At 45.7% G+C, this 25,808-nt stretch overlaps 1 long non-coding RNA gene across 4 annotated transcripts; it reads right to left on the bottom strand.

Annotated features, from left to right (window-relative positions):
• Window positions 1-16,694: 16,694 nt before the first annotated feature.
• On the bottom strand, window positions 16,695-25,701 carry LOC135918757 (uncharacterized). 4 transcript variants are annotated; one of them, XR_011511424.1, is made up of 4 exons: window positions 25,080-25,701; window positions 24,261-24,704; window positions 23,834-24,129; window positions 16,695-16,804 (listed from the first exon to the last, which is right to left on the bottom strand). It is a non-coding gene; the product is annotated as an uncharacterized lncRNA (long non-coding RNA). The 4 variants fall into 4 exon arrangements; XR_011511423.1 differs by having other exon boundaries at window positions 23,834-24,704; XR_011511426.1 differs by having other exon boundaries at window positions 23,834-24,605.
• Between the last annotated feature and the right edge of the window lie 107 nt (window positions 25,702-25,808).

Here is a 25,808-nt window from a genome sequence, read left to right as displayed (position 1 = left end):
GTACTTCACCTTTCACTTTTGCCATTTTTCTTATTTCTTATTTAACTGTCAATCGCCATTGTATAACACGAATTCGTTATCTCTTCAAAGGCCACTAGTGCCAACTCTATTTAGTCTTTAACAACAACGTTGGACACATTTCTGTTATCAGAAGTCGTTAACGGCCAACGCTGTACGCATCGTAGTGGTGCGTTGCTTTGGGCTTACTGTTGTTCCCCCCTATGTAATGCCTGCCCGGGCCTTTAGGGTATTTGAAAAAATAATAAATAAATAAATAAATAAATAAATAAATAAATAAATAAATAAATAGGTAATTAATTAATTATCTAATTAATTACTTAGTACATTATGCCAGACTTTATACACTTGTATTTCTAACTTGGTTCCTCCTCTCAAACATTAACACAGAGTCCAACAGAACTAGATACCTCTGTTTCAACCTTTGAAAAGCGCCCGGTAAAAATTTCGGTTAATCAATTAATCGATGAAAAACCCCGCATCGAAAGCGATTTATCGATTAAAGGCTAAAGTGATGAGTGATTAATCGTTAATCGAAAAAAAATTAATCGACCATCCCTAAACCAGCTATATCGCGAAAAGTTTTATAGGTTTCACTCTAATATCGCCATGATATGAAAATGACAGAGAAATAACCGACGTTTTACGCCCTATACTGCATGCAAAATAGCACAGACGCACATGGGATAAAGGTTACAGGAAGGCCCCGTAAAATGTGCGATGTTTCATGGAAGCTGCGGCTGTGCGCGTCTTCGCCTGGCTCTCCACTCTTTGGAGTTGAATCACAACACTGAACACGTCCCACTAGTATGCAACGTACAAGTTCGGCAAAAGCTGCAGAAATTGGCAGTAATTTTTTTTTATTTCAAATACTGTTGGCCGTCTTGGCCGTAACAGGGTGGGTACAGCAAGTCTGCACATATAGCGTAAAAAATGTAAACACCTTACAAACGTAAATAGTACATGAAGCAATGAATGTTGAAAATACAATGCAAAACAAATAACCAAATACAAATACAATATATTAGCTAAGAAATACATGTTAGTAACATTGTGACAGTGATATCGGAAGCAGCTTAAAAGAAATACTATTGTGTGTATTTCTTGAATAGTGTAACAGCGTTTGCACGACACTACTAAGATTCAATTTCATAAAAGGTGTTTAACGCGTTCCTCAAAGATGTTAATGCTACTCGACTGCAAAACAGGCGCAGGCAAAATGTTTCATTCCTTAATCGTTCGCGGAAAAAATGAATAAGCGTACATGTCCAGATATGCTTTAGGAATTGAGAACATGCAATGATTGATTGACCTGACGTTTCTAGCCTGCCTGGGAGCACAGACTTATCCTGTTTATCCTGCACAGATTTTATCCTTTTAAGGCAGATTACAGAGCTTCTGTAAAACTAAGCGCTAGTGCTTGTAAATGCACGAGCGGAAAATTCAGTTGAACGAGAAAACATGCCGTCGGGGCACTTTCTTCTTTTTTTTAAATACATTTCTGTTAATTTTTCCTAGAGTGTACAAAACTTGTAGAAGGGGCCCGGCCGAATGAATTCGCTGCCGGATGTCTGCGACGCCGCTGCGGTCGACTTTAGCCAACGGTAAACCAATGTTGGCGTCTCGGGCTGCCTTGGTATGCAAGAAGAGCAAAACGACTGCATTCAAGCGAAACGAAGACGGTGATACTTGTCCCATATATATATATATATATATATATATATATATATATATATATATATATAGACACACACGAGCGGGTACCCAAAAGTAACCGGAATTATTTTTAAAAGGCTCTGTACTATTAGCTATGTATTAGCTCGAAGTCCGCGACGGAGTCCAGAATTTATTCTTGCAGAACGTCATCAAATGCCTTCTCGAGGTCGAGTCCGAGCAGGGCCCTGGTGTCCCTGGTACTGCCGTGGATGATATGATGTTTGATCATCCTCATGGCGTCCTGTGACGAGAGGCCAGCACGGAAGCCAATCATGTTGCGAGTATAGACGTTGTTGTCTTCGATATATCTGCTTGGTCTGATGTACTTGGGTATGCAAAATATTTAGTATACAAATATATTCCCAATAAGGCCAAGAGCGAACTTGATTCCAGCCACCTTTATAGGCTCTTCAGCGATGCTTAAACCAGTATTTTCAGAGATTGACCTCATACTACAGTGAACTAGAATATATTCTAGTTCACTGTACCTCATACATAGACATGAAGTCTGTTTGCAAGCCAGCGCTGTGTCTGTCAGTCTTGCCTGTCCCGTTTGGCCGGCGTTGCGCGTACCCGGTGGTTCTAACGGGTACGTTGCGTTCACCCAAATAGCCAACTTATTACTGATTTGGCTTGGCTCCCGTTGGATTTTTAAAAGGCGGCGGTAGTGCGCTTTGGACCACGACCTACTGGAACTCCAGACCTGCACAGATATCCGGCTTCTATGGGAGCAGCTTGCGCCCACTTTCGTTCGACCGACGGCCGTAGGTGGCGCTTTTATAACCTGTTCGTCTGCTACGAGGTGGGCTGTTGTGCGGCGTTGTAAGTAGTACGGCAGCTGTTGTGTTGCGACGAACTGCTTCTCTAGTTGACGATTTTTGCTAACACAGTGACAGAGATGTCACAAGGCTTTGATCGGTCACTTGGCTCCAAAAGTTGACTCACCGAACCTAAAAAATGTCGGAGCGTGTAGTCCGCTGCTCTCTAAAATAGCGTTAAATAGCCGCTCCCACTGCCTTTTTAAAGGAGATTATTATAAATCGCATTGTGTATAGAGTTCGCAACGTACCCAACAGTTTCATTGCACACGTTGTAAAATTCGCGTCTGCGCTCTTTAGAAACTTGAAGCCACCGTAATGTTCGACGACAGAACGATTACCACTCATTTTAACTCTTAAAAGTTGTCCGTGAATGCGTCACGAGTTCAAAAAGTGAATTACGCACACAGCTTCACTGCGTACGTATCTTCAGCACCACCGTTATGCTGCCGCCGTACTACGCGGAAAAGTTAGCTTTACAGTTTGAAAAGAGTTCCGTGACACGATTTTTAAGGCCTGCACTGCAGCACGTTTTAAAGCACTGGGATCGCTTAATTTTTTGCAAGCTTTCTACTGAGCTAGACATCCAACGATATTAAAAACAAGATATGCTCACCTTCCCTTGAAACAGAATCGATCAGACTATTGCACATATCGGGTGGAGGACTTACTAGTGAATACTTTTACTATACTTTTACCAGATCATCTTCCTTTCACTACGGCACACAGTAGTAAATCCTAATGTCATCTACGACATTAGGCTGTCTGTAATCAACTAAAGAAAGCTAGATTATCCTATGAATCTTTTTAAACAATTTTTCCAGTCTCTTAAGGAGGCTAGGAAAGGGAAATTTATGCCGTCGATCTAGCATTGCAGTGGCCACCTATGCTCGTTGTTTACATTTCTTGCACCGCTCATCCTCTTCTAGTTTCACTATTCAAACGCAAAGCATTCGCAAATATGTCTTCTTTTGTATATTTGTGAATTTATTCATTTACCGCCAAAACAAGCGCTTTGTGCCTGCCGAAATGGCAAGACAAGCGCTGAACAGATCGCAGAAGCAGACGACAGCGAACAGGTTATGACTAGCGCCACTCTGCTCGTACGTTCTTTCCCTAGCGGCAAAAGGGGCGAACTAGACCAGGCGTGCTGGAGGAGGGAGATCTGTGCAGGTCTGTAGTTCAGTAGGTCGTGCTTTGGACATTGAATTTCTTGTGAGCGTCTGTGCAAGAAGGTGTAACCTTTCTCTATGGTGAAACCTTTACGAGGTGTTTCTGCGTTGTATGTTCGATTTAAGTGGTCTTCGCTGCCGTGGTTAGTTTGTTTGGCTGGTTAGTACATGTGCAAACGGTCTTTTGTGATGTTCTGGAGTTGTGGAAGGTCGTCGCCCCTATTGCAAGTACTTGCGTTGTCGCGACATCATTCGAACACTATACGATCAGAGCAGAAACAAGTGCTGTAACCTACCCCGGTTATTGTGTAGGCGTCAGCTCTCGAAGTATTGGTCAATGCACGGTGGGAGCCCGTTTTATCTGCGGATGCGTGCTTGCACCAACTCTGACGAAACTCTGATCATTCGGGACCTATGAAAGCAGTGCTGTGTTGTTTTTGTTCCCTGCTTAGTTCGCCTGTTTACATACTCGCCTGAATGTGTGCTATTGTGGTTTTTAAGTTTTCCCCCGTGGGTCTGTACCAGATACCTCGCATTCAGCTGCTTGTCACCTGTGGTCGTTTATAACTTTGCTGCAGAATTTTGTCCTTAAGTCGAATAAACTTTGGAAGGAAATCGTGAAGCTTTACTCCCGGAAAGCGCTTGTACGTCCATAGAATTTACAGTTCAAATGCAACACATATCCTCATTTAAATTTTAGAAGAATTTATAGTTTCCGTAAATTGAAATTGCAGATAAACAGAATTCAATAAATTGAAGATTTCTATATGCACACCAAATAAGTTCTGCAAAGTAAAACGGTTTGTTACATTAAAGTTCAATATATGGAGGTCTAATTGTACAAAATTGATTGATATAGGGGTTGATTGGATACAGGGTGTGCATATTCACACGCCTGGTTCCGTAGTCAGTCGTTACGTGCCGCTCTACTTGAGCAATAAACCAAGCAACAATGTTAATGTTTTCGAACTGTTCATATATCGGGAGCACACCAAGAAGGTGATCTAAAACCTCCAGGCATATGGTGACTTTCTGTTCCCAAAGAAAAAAAAGTAATAGTAATAATGTGTACAGTGGCATAGCAGAGTAAACAAACAAAAAAGCTGTCTTTTTAAGACAATGCTACATTTTTTTTTCCTAATTACAGCAGCTGTGCAAGGTGTTCTAGACCAGTTACGATATTTGAAAATTCAGTGTGATGGGCCTGTCTGTTTCCCTTAGTGTTATAATGGCCTCATATTCTTGCGAAGTTAATCATATGACTCCTGTATCCTTACTACATTGAACTCCTGAAATGTTTTATCCCGGCCACTGCTCCTCATCCACCATGCTGCTTCTGCTTAATAGTTCTCAAGGCAATTATATTGCCCTCCTCTCCCTATTATTCAGGCAGAATAATAGGGAGATCACAAACATGGCCATCACAAACTAATTTTCACTTGCACATGCCCTGACGTTCAAAACATTGCAGTTGAGCTGGAAGCTAGAATCAAGCTAGAAGCTAAAGGGAAGCTAGAATTAGCACTAGTGAAATGTGAAGGTTGTTAGCAAAAGTGCCCACAGTGTGTTAGGCCACAGTTTATGCGAAGATAAAAGTTTTGAGAAAAATTGTATAAATTTTGCAGTTGATATTGTTGTTTTATTAATGCTGCTCTTGCTTTAGTTATCCTTTTTTTTAGTCACCATATGTGTTAAATGTCACAGCATTTGATATTATAGCATTGACATATATCAGTGGGGTGGGGGGTCCTCATCTGGATAGTTCATTTCTAATGCATACACTTTGCATGGCTTGTTCGCGTTGCCAACACCTACTGTATTACTTTGCTATTAAAACCTTCACAATTGTTATTCACACATAAATAAAACAAGCAGTCTAAAAATGCTCCTTTGTCTCATGCAATATAGCGCTCCTCTCAACTAAAGCTGTATGTTCTCGAGACACAAGTTGACAGCTACATGTTAGCTGCAAAACCTCTTAAATTTGCAACAATATTGAATATATTGAGACAAAAGAGCTATCTTGGTGAACATAATGCTGCTGATGCTGACCAGCACATGAGTAGTGCTTCTTTTATTACAAACATTTAATCACATTGCAGAGAGTGTGTACCACTTAAATCACAATCATTTTATTGAGATGTTTTTGTGTCAGTTGCATGTGGCAGAAGCAGGAAATAGTAAGCTGACTCTGCCTTAAAGCAAACATATGCATGAGAGAGCGCTTAAAGCATTACTTGTTCAAACCGAGGCTTTGGTGTCTAGATTTCACGACGAAGAGAGTAAAATGTGAGGTCACTAACCCGGTATTCTGAAACCATCTATGACTGGAAGCTTCATTCTACTGAGATGAGCGCAGTGCCACCCCTTGACTGGAGACGATGCTGTGTTTCACAGTAATTGACATGAAGTTTAATTAAAGCTAAGCAACCGCCTGTGTCAAGGAGTGGGGCTGCTGTGCATTTGAATCCAGGTGGAGGGTTGAGTGGAGAATACAGAAGTTAGTCATCTTTACCGATCCTTGAGCCTCTTAAGAGATTTCCTACAACATTTAAGCTCAGCCTTTCTGTTTTCTTACAGCATGGTTATTACAGCTGGTACAAAACATTCCATTGTACAGTTTCTATAATTCTTTGGGAAAACATACATCACCTCACTAAACAGGAATAGGCTCGATAGGTTCACTGGTATCATCTATAGTGTTTCCATCCAAGACCTATTGCTATTACAAGGCATTGCAGACATTCAGTGATGTAGCCAGAAATTCATTTCAGGGAAGGATTCTCCACTGGCCACTACCTCTCCCCCATCACCTCTCTCTCTAGCACTATATAAATGTGTGGAGGGTTTTACATCACACCAAGACAAACTCCTAGCACTCCCCGGACAGGAATGCTTTAGCAATGAGGATGCACATTTTTACGTTGCCAAAATTTTGCTTAACTTCTGACAAAAGTTTTTCATCGCTAAGACTACGCCTAAAATTATGCTATCATCCTTGTGCTGTTTTTAAAAATGACTATATTAAAAATAACATTTTGTTTACAAATTGATGTATTTATATAATGTATATTATGACCTTGTTGGTACATTACTTAGGAAAGTGAACTGTGCTAAAAACATGACAGCGCTCCGTCTTGTGTCTTCTTGTTTGCAGCCCAGACTCAATTGTTGCAGCCCAAGTAACAGTGAAGGTCAGCGTTATTTTCTTACCAGATTTGCTAGTGAGTGGTTCAGCCATGGCTGTGTATGGAAGAGAGCGGGCACTATTTTGCAAGTCGCCTATTACTTAATTGCAGGCATTATGGGCATGCTTCCCTGACACCTGCCTATTCTAAAGACTGCAAAGCAGCAAGCACAGCACATGCTATGACAGGGTAGGTGAATCTCGGCAAAGGCAACTGGCCACAGCTATCTGGTGTTGAGCGATCGAGCAGTGATGAGACAATCCCCCTATGTCCCATAATTTTTCACTTCATTCTTGATGCCCTTAATGCGTGTCACCACCCTAGCCCCCTTACTGTATCATCCTCCCCACTCCCTGGAGCTCTCTGAAACTCTTTTCACCTAATCACTGTCCCGTTTTTCAACATTCACGGGGTTGTTGAATGACACAGCATTCTATAACATTCCTATATTTATGTTTCTGTGTGGACATCGAAGCCATTCACCTAGCTCCCATAGTTTGTTGTGGCGGCTTCTTAGCTTCCCTGGTCCAGCACCCCGTCCTTGATATAGATTGCCGCGCGCAAATCAGCATTCTATAGGCCTTTCTTTCTTGTCCCGTTTTCTCACCATTTTTTCATTCTTAGCAGTGTGTACAAACTAGCCTGAGAGCTAGCTCTTCTGAAGTTTATTAGCATAATGAAAGTCAGAGTCAATGGAAAGTAAAAGAAGAAAGAAGAAGGTGGGGGGAGTGTTCTTTATGAGTTTTCTAAACAAGCAAGTTGATATAAGTAAGTTGTATAATAGCAAGCACCAAGTATAAAAGAATAAAAAACACATTTGCACTTCTCGTCTGACGAAATTTACTGTGCTTTTACAGAAATGAAAATCATTGAAAAGGAAGTAAGTGTATACGTTGAGATACGAGCACGTAATCTGTAAGCCTCGTAAGCTTATGTCAAGTAAAACAACATGAAATCCTGAGAGATTGAGCTTCTTAAGTACACGTGTTATAATAGGAACACCAACCTTCTTCAGTATGATAAAAGCACTGTAGATCAAGGTTCTCCACGTAGTGGAAACATTGTTAAATCTGTTAAGATGTGAATGTGGGCAAGTTGGTAACAAAGTTCTAACTTGCTAAAGCACATTACTGTCCTCATCGAACTAATGACTAGTTTCTTGTACATGTGTCTTGATCACATTCAGCACAACATTATGCATTTTTAGCTTTCTTTAATACATTCTGTAGCCCCTCAATGGATTCAAGATGCTAGAAACCTATGTTGAACTACAAAGTGCTTGCCATTAAAAAAGACAAGAAGTCAGTTCCTGTGTTAGAAATATTTATTAGTTAGAGAAAGGCTAAAATTTAGTATGAACATTAGCCATGTCTTGAAGTTTTCATCCTACTCATTTTACAGTTGAAGCTAGCTTGCTTCTCAAGTTACTTGTGCTTAGAATTAAAGCACAACAAACAGATGAATGGCTTGCCGGGGCGTTATTCACAGAAAGTGGTCACTTTTCTCACTCTCTCCATAGTGTTTGGGCTACTGCTGGTACTGTTGGCCGCATAGCAGCCAGTGCAGAGCCACTGAGTGTCGTGTGCCGAAGTGCCAGTTTTTCTTAGCATGTGGACACTTCTCCCACGAGTTTCTTCGATGTTGTCTTGACGAGGGCCGAACAGTGAATGAGCCAGTTCATCTTGAAATTTTATAATTGGCGTAGAGTTTCCTTCAAGCATGCCACGAATGTTCCACGCATTTATGATGACACATCCAACAAGCAACTCAACAGCTACGTTTCTGTACCACTTGAGTCCTTTTCTAAGGCAGTTGTGGTATAATGTCATTTGGTCACTATAGTCGACGCCCTTTTTTGCTGCATTGTAATCGAGACCGGCCTGATGTTTCATGATTGGTGCACCGTCCCTTGTTTTCTTCCCACTGTCCACCAAAGTTGCTTCATATTTGGCGACAGATGTGAGTATCAGAACAGGCCTCTTGTCCATCCACTTCAGTGCCTTCACTCCATTTTTGGACTGAAGTTCGGTAACACTGCCATTTGCAACCTTTACTTCAGTGAGATCTTTTGGCAGCCCTTTCCTCACTGAGCGAACTGTGCCACGAATGAAAGTGTCTTCCTTTAGAAGGCGAAAAGTGAGCGGCAAGCTCATGTAGAAGTTGTCTACGGACAGCGGGCACACAACTTCCTTGTAATTTTGCAGGAGTTTCAAGCATACATCTTCGGCATGTCCGATGCCAATTGTTCAGTCACACTTTCCGGCATATACATCAACCTTTAGCCTGTAACCGTCTTTGGTACATGCCTTGAACAGCCTGACTCTGTAAGAACGAAAGTCTGCCACACCATGGCACTATTGTTTCATCTATCACAACCTCCTTTCCTGGCTCAAGCACAGTGGCAAAAATTTTGGTTCAATTTCTCTACCAGAGGATGTATCTTAAAGACATGATCCTGCAACTCTGCAACCAGTTAATTGTCCGCAAAATGCCGGAACCTCAAAAGTATGGAGAAGGCGGTCACGGCTCATATTTTGATGAATGAGTTCAACACCATACAGGTTACTTTTTGCCCAGTAGTGACTCGGATAGGAAGATGGACGAGATTAATACAAATTGGTATTCCAACAAATGCTTTCGTTTGTTGGAGATTGGTTTCCATCCAATTTTTCAACTTTGATTTAGATTTGGGAGTAGGAAGACGGAGGAGACCAATACAAATCAGTATTCGAATAAATGCTTTAATTTCTTTGGCATTGGTTTCCGTCCAATTTTTCAAGCGTGATTTAGATTTAGGAGTAGTTGACTTCAACACTTGTGTGAACCTGTTTGTTTCATTGACCATCATTTGCCAAATGTCATCCGTAATAAACAGTGAACATAAAGATGGGGCATAACGGCTAGATGGCAACTGAATGATAGTGGGCGGCCTAGAGTACGTGTGGTGTCACACTAGGCGAAGTGGTTCTTGCCGGTGTCCATTTCTCTAGAGATGGGCTGAGAGAAATGAGAGCATTGTATCCTGAATCATTCACCTCAGAATCATCAGTCAGGTCTGACTCTCCATTCGAAATGCTGGCTGAGGTCTGTGATGGTTCGTAAACACTATCTTTGTCACTGATTTCACTGTCCACTGCTGAACATCTGACACTGAAGCACTTGACTCATCCGCTGGTGATCGCAAAGTTGCTGGTGCATTCTTCTGGCCCAAAACTAAGTTTATTTGTTTCCTCTGCATTGTGCTTTTTTTTTTCATCCGTAAGGGGCATGAGGATCTATCTACTAGACACGCTGAAAAGTTTGGGAGTAGCAAGAAAAATGCAGGTACTTATTCCAATGGCACGTATTTCAAAGACTGCTGCGAAAGTTTGCAAGAAACCCAACTGAGAAATGCGCCGCCACTCCACTCTCCGAAACAAACATGCCACCCCATGTCCAATGCAATAAAAATATATATTAGTTGCAATTTCAAACCTCAGATGGCAACACAAGAGCAAGAATTCTTGCGTGTGGGTCACTGGTGAGTCACGCCACACACAGCATAAAAACGTTTTCGTTGAGTGCATCGTGGATTGCCAGTGGGTCATAGCATTTAACATCAGACAAGTAGTCTACTGGCTATCTATAATCTCACACAACAAAAATCGTACCTCTGAGTTAAAGTGTCATAATGTTATCGCAGCAGCAAGCAGATGAATGCCTGTAACTTTGCTGCTGCATAGGAGCACAGGCTGTGCTTTGATGGCACTCAGAGTGACACGTGACTTAGATTCAAGGCAGCATCAGTTATTTGTTGAATCTGTTGCTGCAGTGAACTAATTAAAGTTTAGAGAAATAATGAAAAATACAACCCGAATGTCTGGGTGCTTTTGTTTTACTTCGCACTGTAGCAAGAGAGATGAATTTCCGTTTCGTCTCCTTTTCCCGACGTTTGCACGCGCGCAGAGAACGAAACTATACGTCATTGTCTACATGTGTTCCAGCACTGCGATCATGAATGCTCTTTTATCCTCTCGCGTTTGCCTCAGTGCTGGGGCACTGACTTATACCGCTAATCACGTGTTCTCGTGTAGAGCGCGCACTATCGTCCGCTACAGGAAACGAGACAAGCGCAACAGCTCGCGCGACACCGTCCCCGGAAGTGTGCCGGTGACGGTGAAAAAAAGAAGACGGCAGGGTATACCCGCCGCGACCCCTCGGCTCCGGTATGGGAGAACGCAGTGAAGGAAATTTGCTTACACAGGCGAAACGGGGAATGTCGAGAGAGTGTTTATATAGGCGGCGACGCTCGCCTCCTGAAATCATGCGTTCGCGGCACTTCAATCATTCTCTATCTGCTGTTAATGAACCAATTTGAAAAATGCTTGCGGTAGAACACTTCTTAGAGGGCACGTAACAACTTTCAGTATATAACCAAAATTTGTTATGTAGCCTGTGAGGGGCCCTTTAAAACAAACTCGGTAAAAATCGGGTGTACTGTGGGATGTTGTTACAGCTGCATCGAGCTTCACAGCCCTCTACACAAGCATTGCTGTGAAGCCTGTGGCAGAAATAGAGTTTTATTCAATCAAAGGACTCCATAGAGCGCGCTCTCGTGTTGTGCTACGTGAATTAAATCATTCGTTTCCTGCCTGCACAAACGTTTGCATCTCGAGTGGATTTCAAGCACACCGTATAATAACGTGCAGTTCCGTCGTGCTTCGCAGCACTATACACAAGCACTGCCGTAAAGCTAGTGGCAAAAGTACGATGTCATGAAACCAGATCAATGCATATACCTCGCTATTTTGGTGCGCTGCGTGAATGGAAACATTGCTTGCCTGCCTACACAAACGTTTGCATCTCGAGTTAATATCAAACAAATCATATAATATGTGCAGTTTCGTCGAGCGCTTCACCGCCCTGCGTGCAAGCATTGCCGTAAAGCCTGTAGTATAAATAGGGTTTCATGAAGTCAAATTAATGCGCAAACCTCGCACTTGTGGTGTACAAGGTAAACAAAGAATTCGTTGCCATGTCTCCGCAGTAGTTGGTCACGTTGATTTGTGTGAGCATATTGGTTCATGTGCCCCATCTACCTCTGTGATGAGAAAATAAGCAAGAATATCAGCTGCTATGTGTCGATGCATATGCTTTTTATTACAAGGTGTAGGAGCAGTACATCTTACTGCATGAGTAAACCACTCATGGAAACAGTACGTTCCTTGAACATTGTAGCTATTTAATAGCCTAGGAAGCGCGCTATATTGGAAGTTGCAATTTTTTTTCTGTTCGCAAAATTCAATAACTCGATGCTTTTTCTAAAAGCAAAAAATTATAAATTTCGCAATGATACGTATGCTGCGTCAGTAAGTTAAGTAGGCAGCACATAATTAGGCTAAACCAGAGGAATATCCGCAGGTAGGGACTTATACAAATGTACAAAGTATTTTAAAAAAATGTTTTCTCAAATGTTTTCAGTGTGGAGTAAGGAGTTGCATGTGCGTCCAGCGCTGATTTCCAGCGCTTAATTTTTGTTGAACCTTGATGTAACAAAGACGTAACACTCAGCACTCTATTTTGTTACATCAATTTTTTTTTTACAATGGAACACTGCATTCTACTATACGTGCCGCTCATGCGCCCCAAAATTTTGGTCCCTCTAAGGAAGTCACTGTTCTCTAAGTTTCGCCCGAAACTTAGATATCGATACTTCCAATTGACACTCGTGAAACCAGCAGCCACGTCGGCTTGCCGCCTTTACACCGGCCGCAAATTACTTTTAAAAAATGTGGCACGCGCGGGCCGTGTATATGCACTCTGCTGCGCGCGGACAGCCATATGCACGGGCACGGCCAGGCAAGAGACGTCGCGCGCTCTCTGACCCTAGCGCGCACTTGATCACGGGACGTGGACAGCGCGCATAAAGCTGCCATCCTTCTCGGCTCACAATCGCACCCTTTCATTCGCAATTAACCCCAGCATAAGGGATGCAATGGAGCACTATAATTTTTGTCACACTTGGACTTTAATTCAAACATCAGGGCGATGGCGAAAATTCGCTTAGGGTGTCCAAAAATTGATATCGCAATAATACACTATGGAGAAAGGTATTATGTAAATTATCTGTGGATGGGTCGAAACCCCCTAATTTCCCAAACACGCACCCATCCACTGGCACGCTGCACACATGGATCCCGCGCGGCACGCTGCATCATTAAGGCGTATCGTTCTTCGCTAGCTCTATGATCATTTATGCAGTAGTCACTTGTCGAGAAGCTTAATTTCCAACCTATGCGCAAGTGTCGTAGCTGAATTTCGAAAGTACACGGACCATATATATGTTGGCAAAATAATCGGAACTCACTATTTAGACTCGCCAAAATTATAATTAGCTGCTCACTTGAACTCATAAGAATATACAGTCAAACCTCGATATAACGAACACACATATAACGAATTATTGAATATATCGAACTCTTCCGAAATATTTTTGTCAAACACATGTATTTTTAACTTCCTATAGCGAACGCGGTTTGGCATAAAAGGGACATAACGAACTTCGCGACGCCAAGCCCTACCTCACTTTAATAGCAGGCGGCAGGCTTCGTTGCACTACAAGTGTGTTGTGCGGCACAGCAAACGTTCAGGACTACCTCGCAGGCGCTGACAGCGCCACAGATGCCACGTCGTCATCGAGAGTTGACAGCCAAAGAAAAAGTGTTCAGGCTGACCCTGTAGACGATGAGAACATTCCGACTTCACAAGAAGCACTTGCTGCGTTGGATTTACTGCGCCGCCACTGCAGTGCTATTGAGGGCAGTGGGTTTGCCCTTGTTGAGTGTTTGCAAACTGTGGAACAGGGCGTGATACGGAATGCGATCAACACCAAGAAGCAGGCCGCGATAACGCAATTCTTTGTGCGTAAATAAATGAACGTGACCCAAGTAAGCATCGTTCGAGTTGCTGTGCCTTCTCTGATTGAATTTTGCTCCTCTTGCATGTATTTTTTACGAAATTTTATATTACGAATTATGGATATAGCGAACTAATTTCCGACTTTTTAACTGTTCGTTATAACGAGGTTTCACTGTACTACTCAGCCGAGCTCACTCGGGCTCAAACTCGCCAAAATACTGCTCAGCTGGGCTCACTCAGACTCATGGGATGATCTCAGGGAGTTGACTCATCAGTGAGTTTGCCAGCGTATGATGTGTGCTGAACCACAAACCTGGCTTTCTTGAATAAAAACAGTTGGTCGCTGCAGCATATGGATGCACATAAGTGTAATTCAGAGAGCGCGGCATTGTAAAGGCTGCCACAGTTACCATGCCATGCTGCAGCTCATTTCAATCATGTCAAATGCAATACCCCTGCCAGCTTTTAGTCAGTCGATCAAATGTGATTGCTATTTATCTCATCACAACACCTCATTTTCCTGCCTAAGGCTTCGGGTGAATTTTCCTTGGCATCCATTTTGTTACTCTAACAGGTTACCAGTTATCTGTTGCCTATACGAAATTTGAAGTTGTGCACATGTCATGTGGACTCCATGCCAAACTCGTAGTACTGCATGCGTTTTTGCAGTTAGGTCTAGAGTTACAGAATCGCATGTGGGAGTTACTTTAGTTAGCAGCTGTAGCTTTGGAACAAACACGTGCATGAGAGTGTGCTTAAGTGTTACCTGTCAAGACTGGGAGCACCAAGGCAACTTGTGCAGTAAAGGCATGGGCAGTACGAGCCCACAGATTTTAGTAAGTGTGTCTGAGGTGATGCGTCTAGATTTCACTATGAAGAGAGCCAAATAAAAGGTTGCCTATCCATCATACCTATTCTGGAGCCTTTTCTTGAGCTTTTCTAAAACATTAAGCTCAGTGTGTACACTTTATCACAGCATAATTATTACATGTGATATAAAACATTGTATTGTGCAGTTTCTCCAACTCTTCGTGAAGGCATCTATCCATACATTAAACAGGAATAGGCTCAATGTTGACATATCTCCACAGTAGAATCTCCAGGACCTCGTACTGTCACAATGCATCACAGACATTATTTAAGTGAACTCCAGAAGTGAAGATCTTCGTTAACATTGGCTAAAATTGTATTTTTATATAGCAAAGTGATCATGCATAAATCTGTATGTCATGACAGAACACTTTGTTTCTCACGGACTTTAGTTTACAATTGTTTTCAAGATCAGGAAAATTGTGCAGTGTGCTAGTTGGTTCAACATACTTAACACTGTTGTGCGGAGTGACGAAGGGACAGGACTTGAGCGAGAAAACAATAGACACCTGAGCACAAACTATCAACTGGTGATTATCACAAGGCAATGATTCTGCTGAAAATAGGAACCAAAGGAAAAGACAAGTCGTGGAAGCATACAACCTCAAGGTGGACCCACAGGGCTCATGTGCCAGCCCGCCGTCTATTTCACTCAGCAATAAAGAGATTAGCATAATCACTGACAATAGAGGGTGTAGGTAGACCGGGAAGAGGACTCCTGTGCATGCGTGTAGGCTTTATGTACGCTTCACTTGCAGAAAAATAAACCAGTTCATAGTTTGCGCTCAGGTGTCATGTGTTGTTTTCTCACTCAAATCCTGACCCTTCATCGCTCTGCGCAATAGTGTTAAGTTTTCAGGTTGTTCACTATGTGATGTAGGAAGGGTTATATTGATGGGAAATCCCAATATTCTCAGGCATATCGCGAAAAATATGGCCCAAGTCAAGTGTCATTTTAGGCTTCACTGTCCCCTTATATAGGGCAAATAGTAATAGTTTGAATTCTATGGACGCTGGTTGCTTTTTCTGACTTAACCTAGGCAGTGCTCAGCTCTCAGTTGAAAGGAACAGGTAAACAGGACTTGCCACATAAGCAGAAGGTAGCACTCCAGACTTAAGCTTAATATACTGCGTGCTTCCACAGCCCTAGGGGGCTAGTCTGTAAGTGTTGACTAAGTGGACTGTCCATTCCAGTACACGCTGAATGAATAGAGCACGAGAGCCCATGGTGATGATTGCCACTTGCTCTACCAGCTTATAGCTCTACCTAATCAGTGTGTGCTGAAACAGTCCACTTAGTGGATCCTTACAGAATCCTTCTCTAGACTGATGTTTATGTTGGTAGGTTGCAAGTATTGCACTTTCTTTCCTTTGATGTGGGCAGTTCCCACATATGGATGCAATTCAACATATTGTATTCATATTGCCTTTGGTCTATACATATCTAATTCATGCTTATAACCAGGCCTACAAGCTCTTGTCCTGGATATTTATATAGCCTTCTCATTGGAGAATGGAGTCATTTTCCATTATACCCTCAAGCACTTGAAGTAGACACTGCAATAACCCCAAGGGAGGGGGGACAGTAACGCAAAAACCTTACTGGGCTTGTGGTGCTGCTGAAGGATGCACACATACCATTTATGCTAAAATTCCCAGCAGACATTCCAAAGTTTGTACGAGTTCGACTTTAGCTGGCTAAACTGAATGATTCATATTGAAGGCAATTCTTGCAACATTTGGTCAAACTGAATGAAACTGGACAGCACAATTAGCTGTGTTCATCTACCATTTATACGACTGCTGCCCCGAGCATTTTGCCTGTTACTTTGCCTTTCGTTTCTGTACTATCAAGTTCAAGTACACATGTACTTTATCACTGTACAAGTAGAATGGCTTCAAGGCTTTTCCTAGGCATTCAACAGTCACTATTTATTCCTATAAACCTTCCTGCATGTGAAGGCAAAAGAAACTTATTAATTCATGCTGGAAGTATAAAAAGACAGGTATTTGCACAGAAAATGTTTATTTTGAGCACCGAGGTTCTTGCTGATGTAGATATGGTGCTGGCTCCCTCCTTGCCCGAAGCATGTGCTTGCTGTACACAGCACCAGATGATGGCTTCCTAGGTCAAAAGATCAAAGTGAAATAAGAGGCATTTTGTTTTAGCCCCGGAAAGAAAAAGCAGGATTGAGACATTAACATGTATAAAAAATACTTGCCTAAAGAAAAATTAATACACAAGCAAATTCACTAAAGAGGTTCACTTTCAAGAGCGAAAGTATGGTTACGATGAAAATTACAAGGAAGCTTCACTGCTCATTGAGGTTTCGGTTCAGTAGTTGTTGAGCCACGAGGGTTAGCATGCTACATCTTGCATATTGTTTTGTAGAACAATATTGCACTTTGAACAATGTAGTGCCTATTTAAATGAACTGACAAGGAACGCTGAAACTCCAGGCTAGTGTGGTCTGCACAAGATATGATACAGACACTGTACTGCATTCATTTAGTGTTTTTGTCACTGATCTCGTGCACAAAGGTCATTCACACCTATCCTACATGAAATGCAGTTACTTCTTTGAAGCTTCATCTAGTCCTTGAATTTGCTGCATGCTTATGTCTAAGGGAGTTCGTTTGGTTCCTGTTAATGTAGTACATCTAAGCAACTGTTATCAAATGCCCATAGTGTTCCCTTGCATGTACAAAACATTTTTGGCCCTTTCAATGCACAATACTCATTACATTTGACACTTGGGACTCGTGCAAGGCGCCATTTAGTATTATATGCTTGTCCACATCTGATAATACTTTCATAGCTGGGTCATTCCCATGCCAAATGCCTTGGTTATTACTGTGACCATCTCACACTTTTCCTTTAGAATCTTCTTGTCCACTTTTAAGGAAGCACCCCACGACACAATGTCTCCATCCTAGTGGTGCTATGGAGTTAACTTATGTGCTAGTTGTAGCAGATGACGTCAACTGAAGGCCACTGAAGATAAAACTCTCTGCGACAATTCCTTTTACACAAAAAATGCAAACAATACAGAATAGTCAAAATGTAGTTATCTGGCAAGACTGGCTGCATCCATCATCTTTGTTTGGCGCAATTCTGAGGTGGCTCCATGTTACAAGACGCCTGGCGATTATTGCCATGTGACTGTTTGGGACTCTATAAAACACGAGAATTGCCTTACTCCGGCCTTTCTCTTTGTGCAGCGGCCGAGGTTATTATTCGTCCAATCGCACCGTGTCCTGTTCGTGTGTGCATAGACTAAATTCTTCACCACATTGTTTTTGCAGTATTTCGTGAGTGACCCATGAACTCATCTTGGGGTGGGACTTCTTATCTTTGGCGTTTGCTTCTATCTCTTGTCGTCAGCGCCTCACACAACTGGATGATGCCACTGGCAATTCTCTTCCTAACCACGAAGAATGCATTCATCTCGTCACCTCTTCCGATTACGTTCTTTGGCCACCTAGAGAAAAGATTATAAGTGTCAACTCCTGTAACATTGTGGATGGCGGCGTATTCATTCTACCCTATGACCATACCCTATCTCGAGCAATTCTGATTACCCCTGGCCTTATTCGCTTCTCTGAGGGGTCTGCATTGCTTACTGCAATAAACCAAATCGAACCCCAACTGTTGCCTCGTGGATCAACTGTCACTTGAGCTGTTGACACTCATGTCGTTGCAATTGTCACGAAGACAGCTCAGTGTGTTCTTGCGTCTGTTACCGTGCGCTGAACAAAATCGTGCGCAAAGATGTTCACCCCGTGTCACGGATGGATGATGCACTAGATTCACTCCACGGTGCTGAGTATTTTTCTAGCCTTGACTTTAGACCAGGCTACTGGCAAATACCGATGTCCAAATCCGACAAAGCAAAAACGACATTTGCTACCCCTGATGGGCTCTACGAGTTCAGTGCGATGCCTTTTGGACTCTGCAATGTGCCTGCCACATTCGAACGCATGATCGATATGTCTTGTGTGGCTTGAAATGGAAAACCTGTCTGTGCTATCTCGACGACATTGTGTTTTCAACCATGTTCTCACAACATTTGCAACATCTTGATGAAGTCCTTGCCTGTCTTGCAAATGCTGGTTTGCAGCCCAACACACGCGCGTGCGCACGCACGCATGCACACACACACACACACACACACACACACACACACACACACACACACACACACACACACACACACACACACACACACACAAATGCAGTTTGGCCAGCAAGGCCATCAAAGTTCTGGGGCACATAGTCTGCAAAGAAGGTATTCGTCCGGACCCCGAGAAGCTTGCTGCCATCCTCGAATTTTGTGTCCACTGCGTCAAAAAGACATGCACAGTTTTCTTGGACTTGCTTCTTCCGGCACTTCATATGCAACTTCGCTACACTTACGTCCCCGCTCCATCAACTCCTCCCCAGTAATGCACCCTTTGTTTCGTCCGACGAATGTGAACATGCTTTCCTGCTTTTGCAACATGCCCTGACGTCAGACCCAGTACTGCGCCACTTTGATCCAACCGCGCCCACCATCTTTCACACCGACGCTAGCAGTCAGTCTCGGTGCCATTCTACTACAATGCGACAACACATTCCGGGAACGAGTAATTGCTTAGGCTAGTCGTGCACTAACCAGTGCAGAAAATTACTACACCATAACCAAGCAGGAGTGCTTTGCTGTTGGGCCGTGCAAAAATTTCACCCATGTCTTCATGGCCGCCATTTCACAGTTGTTACCGACCATAACACACTGTGCTGGCTTTCATCGCTAAAGAATTTATCAGGTCACCTGGGTTGCTGTGTGCTTCACCTACAGGAGTACGATTTCAATGTCACCTACAGGGCTGCAAAGAAGCATCAAGACACCAATGCTCTCTCTTGCTACCCTCTGCCGAATCATGACGATTCACCATAACCTCTCCGCGATTGTGTACGTCCTGAGTCCTCTTCATCGGCTTTACCCATTGTAGCCCTCGAATGGCTAAGACACAACAGCCCATCTGTCCTTGTGTCCCACTAACGCATCGACCCATACTCGTGAACTATTCTCCAACGCATGGAAGATTCTTCGTCACCTCCAAACGCCTGACTTCGTCGACAACTTAATCAATTCAAGCTGCACAATGGGGTTTTACATCGCAACATTTATCACATCGATGGCAACAAATGGGTCCCGGTCATACCACGTTCTCTGCAATGTGAGGTGCTTGAAGCCTTTCACGATCATGCGACGACTGGTCCTCTAGGCTACCACAAGACTTACAACAGAATATGAAGTTGCTGCTCCTGGCCTGGCCCATCTTCAGCCGTTGCGAAGTATGTTGCACCCTGCGTTCATTGTCAAAGCAAACCCAACAGCTCCTTCTGGCTCTTTACAACCTCTGCCTTGTCCCGCTTCGCCTTTTGAAGTAGTTGGAATAGACTTGTACGGTCCTCTTCCCATGACCTCACATGGAAATCGTTGGATTGCAACGGCCATAGACCATCCAACACGCTATGCGGAGACAGCATCTCTACCATTCTGGACTGCTGCTGAAGTCGCCGATTTCTTTTTACACAACATTATCTTACACCGCAGCGCTCCGCGCGTTCTCCTCAGTGACCGCAGCAGTCTTCCTCTCTTCTATCCTTACCGAAGTTCTGTGCGCCTCTAACACAATTCGCAAGACGACTTCCAGTTACCATCCGCAGACCAACAGCTTGATGATTGCGATGTACAGTCACGTGCAATATGAATTGCAACACCGGTGCCCGTGGTCGAAGGGGTTCCAAGGCTGTACGGCTGTGCAGACACATGGTAAGTTCCAGACCGAAACACAGCTTCAATTAGTGGTGTCTATTAAACTGCTATTTCGAATGTCAGAGCTGCTGCGCAGCCGTGGAGCCCCTTCAACAACGAACAAGAGTGTTGCAAGTCATATTGCATGCGACCATACATCTACCCTGGCCACACGAACGGGGATGCAATCCTGTCGTTCATGACATTCGCCTATAACATGGCTACGCAACGTACCACTGGATTTTAACATTTTTTCTTCATCTATGGCTGTTCACCAAGTTTCATTCTTGATGTATCATTCCTTTCGACTCCTGTACCCCCATCAGTTCCTTTCTTGGAACAGTTTGTGTCTCGCCTCGCAGAGTGCAGACGCCTCGCCCCGCTTAACACCGACGTCTCCCAGGACGCTCGCAAGTTTCGTTACGACTCGACCCACTGTGCTGTAACTTTTTCTCCTGGTGACAAAGTTCTTTGGACTCCTGTGTGCGTTCCTGGCTTATGCAAAAAATTTTGCAACACTTCTTGCTTATGCAACACTTCTTGAATGCCCACACCACCGTATCGTCGGGCAGCGAGCACAACCTGCGACACCCATGTGGCCACAGTGCCGAGAGGCGGCCTGCGCAGCTGGCCGGTTGGGGTCATCAGGTTGTCGCCGGCCATCCACTGATTATATTGTTCACGGACACGGTCTTTAACAGGCTTGTTGAGCACGACGTCCAGTGGCTGAAGTGTTGACGTCATGCCTCCCGGAATGACGGCGAGTTCCGTCCTCCCGTCGCGGAGTGCCAGCTTCAATCCTGCGGTCAAGTGCCCGCGAAAGGCATCCAAGACGAGCATGCTCGGACACCGCAAGAGTGCCCCTGGTTGCCGATTCCAGACGGTCTTAATCCAATTGAGCATGAGGGCCTCGTCCATATAGCCCTTTTCATTCACGCGAACGACATCCCGTGGGAAAGCCTCTTTCGGCAGCGTCTTCCTCTTGAATATTATGTATGGGGGCAGCTTTCTGCCATCTGCAGTACACGCGAGCATCACCGTGAATGCTCGTTCCCCGTAGAAAGAAGCTCGACTTCTTTTGTGCCGCGTTCGCACACTGGTGAGCGACGGCATGTCGAACCACACCGGCATTTCATCAGCGTTGCCGATCTGTACCAACATGTAGCCATGCTGCTGCTGGAGACGGATAACATAGAGCTGGAATTCTACCAACTTGTCCTCGTATGCCTCTGGCTGCTTCTGCCAGATTGATTTGCGCTGTCGAAGTGCGAATCCCTTGCGTTGCATGAAGCGACGAACCCAATAAATGGAGCCCTTGAATTGTTCCTTGGGCAGTCCGGATTCTCGGGCGATCTCAATAGCTTTGATGCAGATGAGTTCTGCTGTGACTGGCAAAGATCTGGCACGATGCTCGCGGACAAAATCCGCCACCCTGTCTTTGAGCTCCGGGTGCACTGCGCCATAGAATAAAGAACTTCGTCAGAATAAAGAACTGCGCAGCGCCCGCGAGTTGGGCCGCGTCGGTCACCAAGGGGGCGATAACAATGTGGATGCCGAAAGGTCTGCGCTCCTACATGCTGCCAGACGACTATTCATGCTGTGCCAAGGGCCGGTATGTAAGTCAAGGGGTGAACTTTTAGTAATATTTTTGGGAAAAAACCTCAACCTATATTCCGCACTATACGGTACTCGCACTGCTGGAGACATATGCCGTGGCCGAGAACCTACGGCTTCCCGACTACTCGGGTGCCACCACCTGTGCCACACGCAGTTGCACTGCGGCACCCTGCCTAGATGGAGTCCATAAGCCAGGAAAGCCACGCACGGCAATCTATGTCCGCAGCACCCTGGCGCGTGCTGTTCTACCTGTTGCTGACATCGCCGGTGGCCCCTTGGAGTCATGCGCCGTTGTGGTACGCCTTGGCAGCCAGGACACGGCTGTGGCGAGCATCTGCATCCGTCCAGGAAAGCCGTGGGATCCCTCCAGCCTCATCCAGCTGGCTGTTCGCCTTGGTGGGCATGCAGTCCTGTGCAGTGACTTCAACGCACACCACACGGATTGGGGAAGCCGCAGCTGCACCCGCTGAGGCAAAGGCCTCACAGATGCCATCAGCTGAGCTGGCCTGCTGACCTTGGAACACCAGGGAGCCCACCTACGTCTACCGCAGAGCTCGCACGGCCATTGACCTCTCCCTCAACACTGAGCAGTGCTCCTACTCCTGGGCCACAACTTCGGACAAATGGGGGTCTGACCACTTCCCTATTGTGATCAGCCCCAGGTCTGGGAGAAGGCCTAGGTCAAGAACTTACGTCACAGACTGGTCCCTGTTCCGGAAGCACTGCAGCAAGTTGGACGATGGCCGTGACTTCCTGAGCGCCATTGTGGATTGTGCTCAGGCTGCCACCGTTCAGTCCTCTACCCAACCAGATACCCCCGCTCCGGACCTCCACCTGCTCAACATTCGTGCCTCCAGGCGCCGTATGGAGTGTGGAGCAATCCGGACGGGCAAGGCAGAGCATTGGACCGAGTACAGACGTGCAGATGCCCGCTGCAGACGCCAAGCCCGGCGCAGGAGGAGCCTCTGCTCTGCCATCGAGGGCAGGTCCAGGGGACCCCTGGCTTGGAGACTGCTCAAATCCCTCACCAGCAGGAGAGGAAGCCTACAACCTGTCCTCGCCGTGGCCATCACGCTGAGCATCAGCGAAGAGGCCCTTGCGGAGCTCCTCGCCAACCAGTTTGCGCTGGCTGTACCACGCACTGCAGCCATCCTGAAGGTAGGGCAGCCTTCCGTCAGCCTGCCTAGCTGCCTGCACAACCACCACACAGGGTCTTCGCTTCTGTAAATGGCCTGTCATCCAGTCTTGGGAGCCTGGCCTCACAGTTCATTGGCCCAGAAAGCAGTCCGAGCGCTTTTTCGCTGCCTGAGGGCAACAGACTTGAGTGCCCGACTATAGACATCCTACACTTAAGTTCTCTCTCTTCCTCTTTCACTCCCCATTCCCCTCCCCACGTGTAGGGTAGCAAACTGGACTCAGCCTGGTTAACCTCCCTGCCTTTCCGTCTTCCCTTCTCTCTCACCACCCAGGGTGGCCATCGAGCCAGGTTATGGCTATCTACCAGGACCCGCTGACACTGCACGAGCTCCAAGCATCGCAGTGCACCAGGAGCCCAGTGCACCAGGAACCCAAATGCTTCGCAACCTGGCCGCCAGCGAGCAGCTGCACCTTCTTGACTGCTTAAACATCTGGCAGTCAGGGCAGGTGCCGGAGTCATGGCGCGCGCACAGCCTACGTGGCCCCCATCCTGAAGGCCGGCTGAAAAACGTGAGCTCCTATCGGCCAGTCTCACTCACCTCTGCTGCTTGCAAGCTGATGGAGGCCATTGCTTTCTGGCCGATGAGCAGATAGGCTTCCGGCGGAGCTGATGCAGTGCGGACTCCATCGTGGACGTGGTCTCCACGCTGGAAGAGGCCAAGGCCTGCGGTGACGCCGTGCTCCTGGTGCTTATTGGCATGAAGGGGGCCTTTGACGGCCTGCCCTATCCAGTCGTTCAGCAGGCCCTGGACCTATTTGGTAGAGGGCGTCCCACAAGGATCAGTGGTGAGCCCTTTCCTGTTCAACCTGGCCCGACTGCCTGCTGTCCTGCAGACTGACCCCCACAACCACGTGAATACCTCCATCAACGCGGACCACATCGCCCTATGTGTGCGAAATCCACCACACAGCCACAGCAGTGCGCGCTCGGCTCTGCAAAGAGCCCTCGACACCGCCGCTGCTTACCTGAGCTGCATTGGCCTTGCCATCTCGGCAAGGAAGACGGAGGCCATGCTGCTCCACCCAAGAGCAACCGCCCGCTGCACAGCTGCAACTGGAAGGCGACCTTGAAGCCCGGCAGTGACGTACCCGGGGCTACACGTTCATCACCGGCTGACCTGGCTGCCTGCTGTCAAGACCCTGCATGTCCAGGTCCTCCGGGTCCACAAGGCAGTCTCCCAGCTTGTTGCCCGAGGACAGAGCTGCACCACTAGGTGGGCTCTGTGGCTGTACCATGCAGTAGCCACCTCACGCCTGCGGTACGTCCTCCCACTCGTGGCACTACCACGTGCCCGTCTCAAGAAGCTGGAGCTGCAGCATAGGGCCGAGATTAGGTTCTGCCTGGGCGCTCCCTGCAGCTCTGAAATCGCTGCAACCTTGGCCGAGGCAGGAGCATGGTCCCCATCACTCCTGTCACAGCCCACATTCTACAATCAGCCACAGCTGTGCACATCGCTGAATGACATACCTGCGTTCAGGAATATCGGTCACATACCGACCGCACACACAACCCCCATCAAATCTGCACTGAGCATTACGCTGCGGAGAAAGCTTATCAGTGAATGGCTACTGACAGCGCAGCGAAATTTTGGTTCTAAAGCAATTTTTCCCGACCGTGCAATGAGGCCGCAATGCGAGACCGCAACGAGGCCGCAATTTGGTGACTTTATTCACTACCGCCCTTAGCCGGCAGATCTGAACCATGCATCAGGAATGTGCATTTCCATTGGGGAACAATAGAAACTCATATTTAGGCTAAACAAGCGCGCGTACGTACGTACTTACATGCCGCACTCGGGACATCTGCCATTCAAATATTCTGCCATGTAGCAGCACCGTAACCAAGTAATGTTACTGTTACGTGCTTCTGACAAAGACTCTAAATAACTCTGAAGGAGCGCAGTTCCGTGTAATATACGTTCTCTGCATTAGGACACTGTAGCACTGGCTGGCCGGTGTGGCGGTCCCTGCAATGCATCACAAAAGCTCGTGAGGAACCTGGCTATAAAGTATCATCACAGAACACCTATATATGGCATCATGCAGTCGAAAGATTAGCTACGCGTAGTAGATGCACATCAAACGCAAAGACGAAGTATACTTACGAGAAGCAAAAGCCCGAAAAATAAGCGATCCACCGCTTCGTGCACTCTGAGCCTGCCATATGCCATATTATGCCGCCAAAAAGGCCGAATGTGACATCACAGACGTCAAAAAACAAAGACCGGATGTGGCGTCCCGGACGTGACGTTTGAGTGAACCTAACGCTTGCGCTGCGTTTACCGGGTGAACGCAGACACTTTCGTCCCGTTTTCTTTTTCTGGGATCTCTTTTTTACATTTTAAATGGGGAACTAACCACTACCATAGCATAGTTTGATCAAACATAGTCGCTACTAAGCGTGGGGTGGTGGTTCCGTAATCACCGTGGTCTGATGGTCTGATCTGCTAGGGAGCTCATGGGAGCTGTCTTGATCTGCTTCCGCTTCAACATCGACCTCGACAGCAGCGCCGC

Source organism: Dermacentor albipictus, chromosome 1 (genome assembly GCF_038994185.2).
Source record: "Dermacentor albipictus isolate Rhodes 1998 colony chromosome 1, USDA_Dalb.pri_finalv2, whole genome shotgun sequence".
In the NCBI taxonomy this organism is placed as follows: domain Eukaryota; kingdom Metazoa; phylum Arthropoda; class Arachnida; order Ixodida; family Ixodidae; genus Dermacentor; species Dermacentor albipictus.
This window is presented reverse-complemented; position numbering and strand designations above follow the sequence as displayed.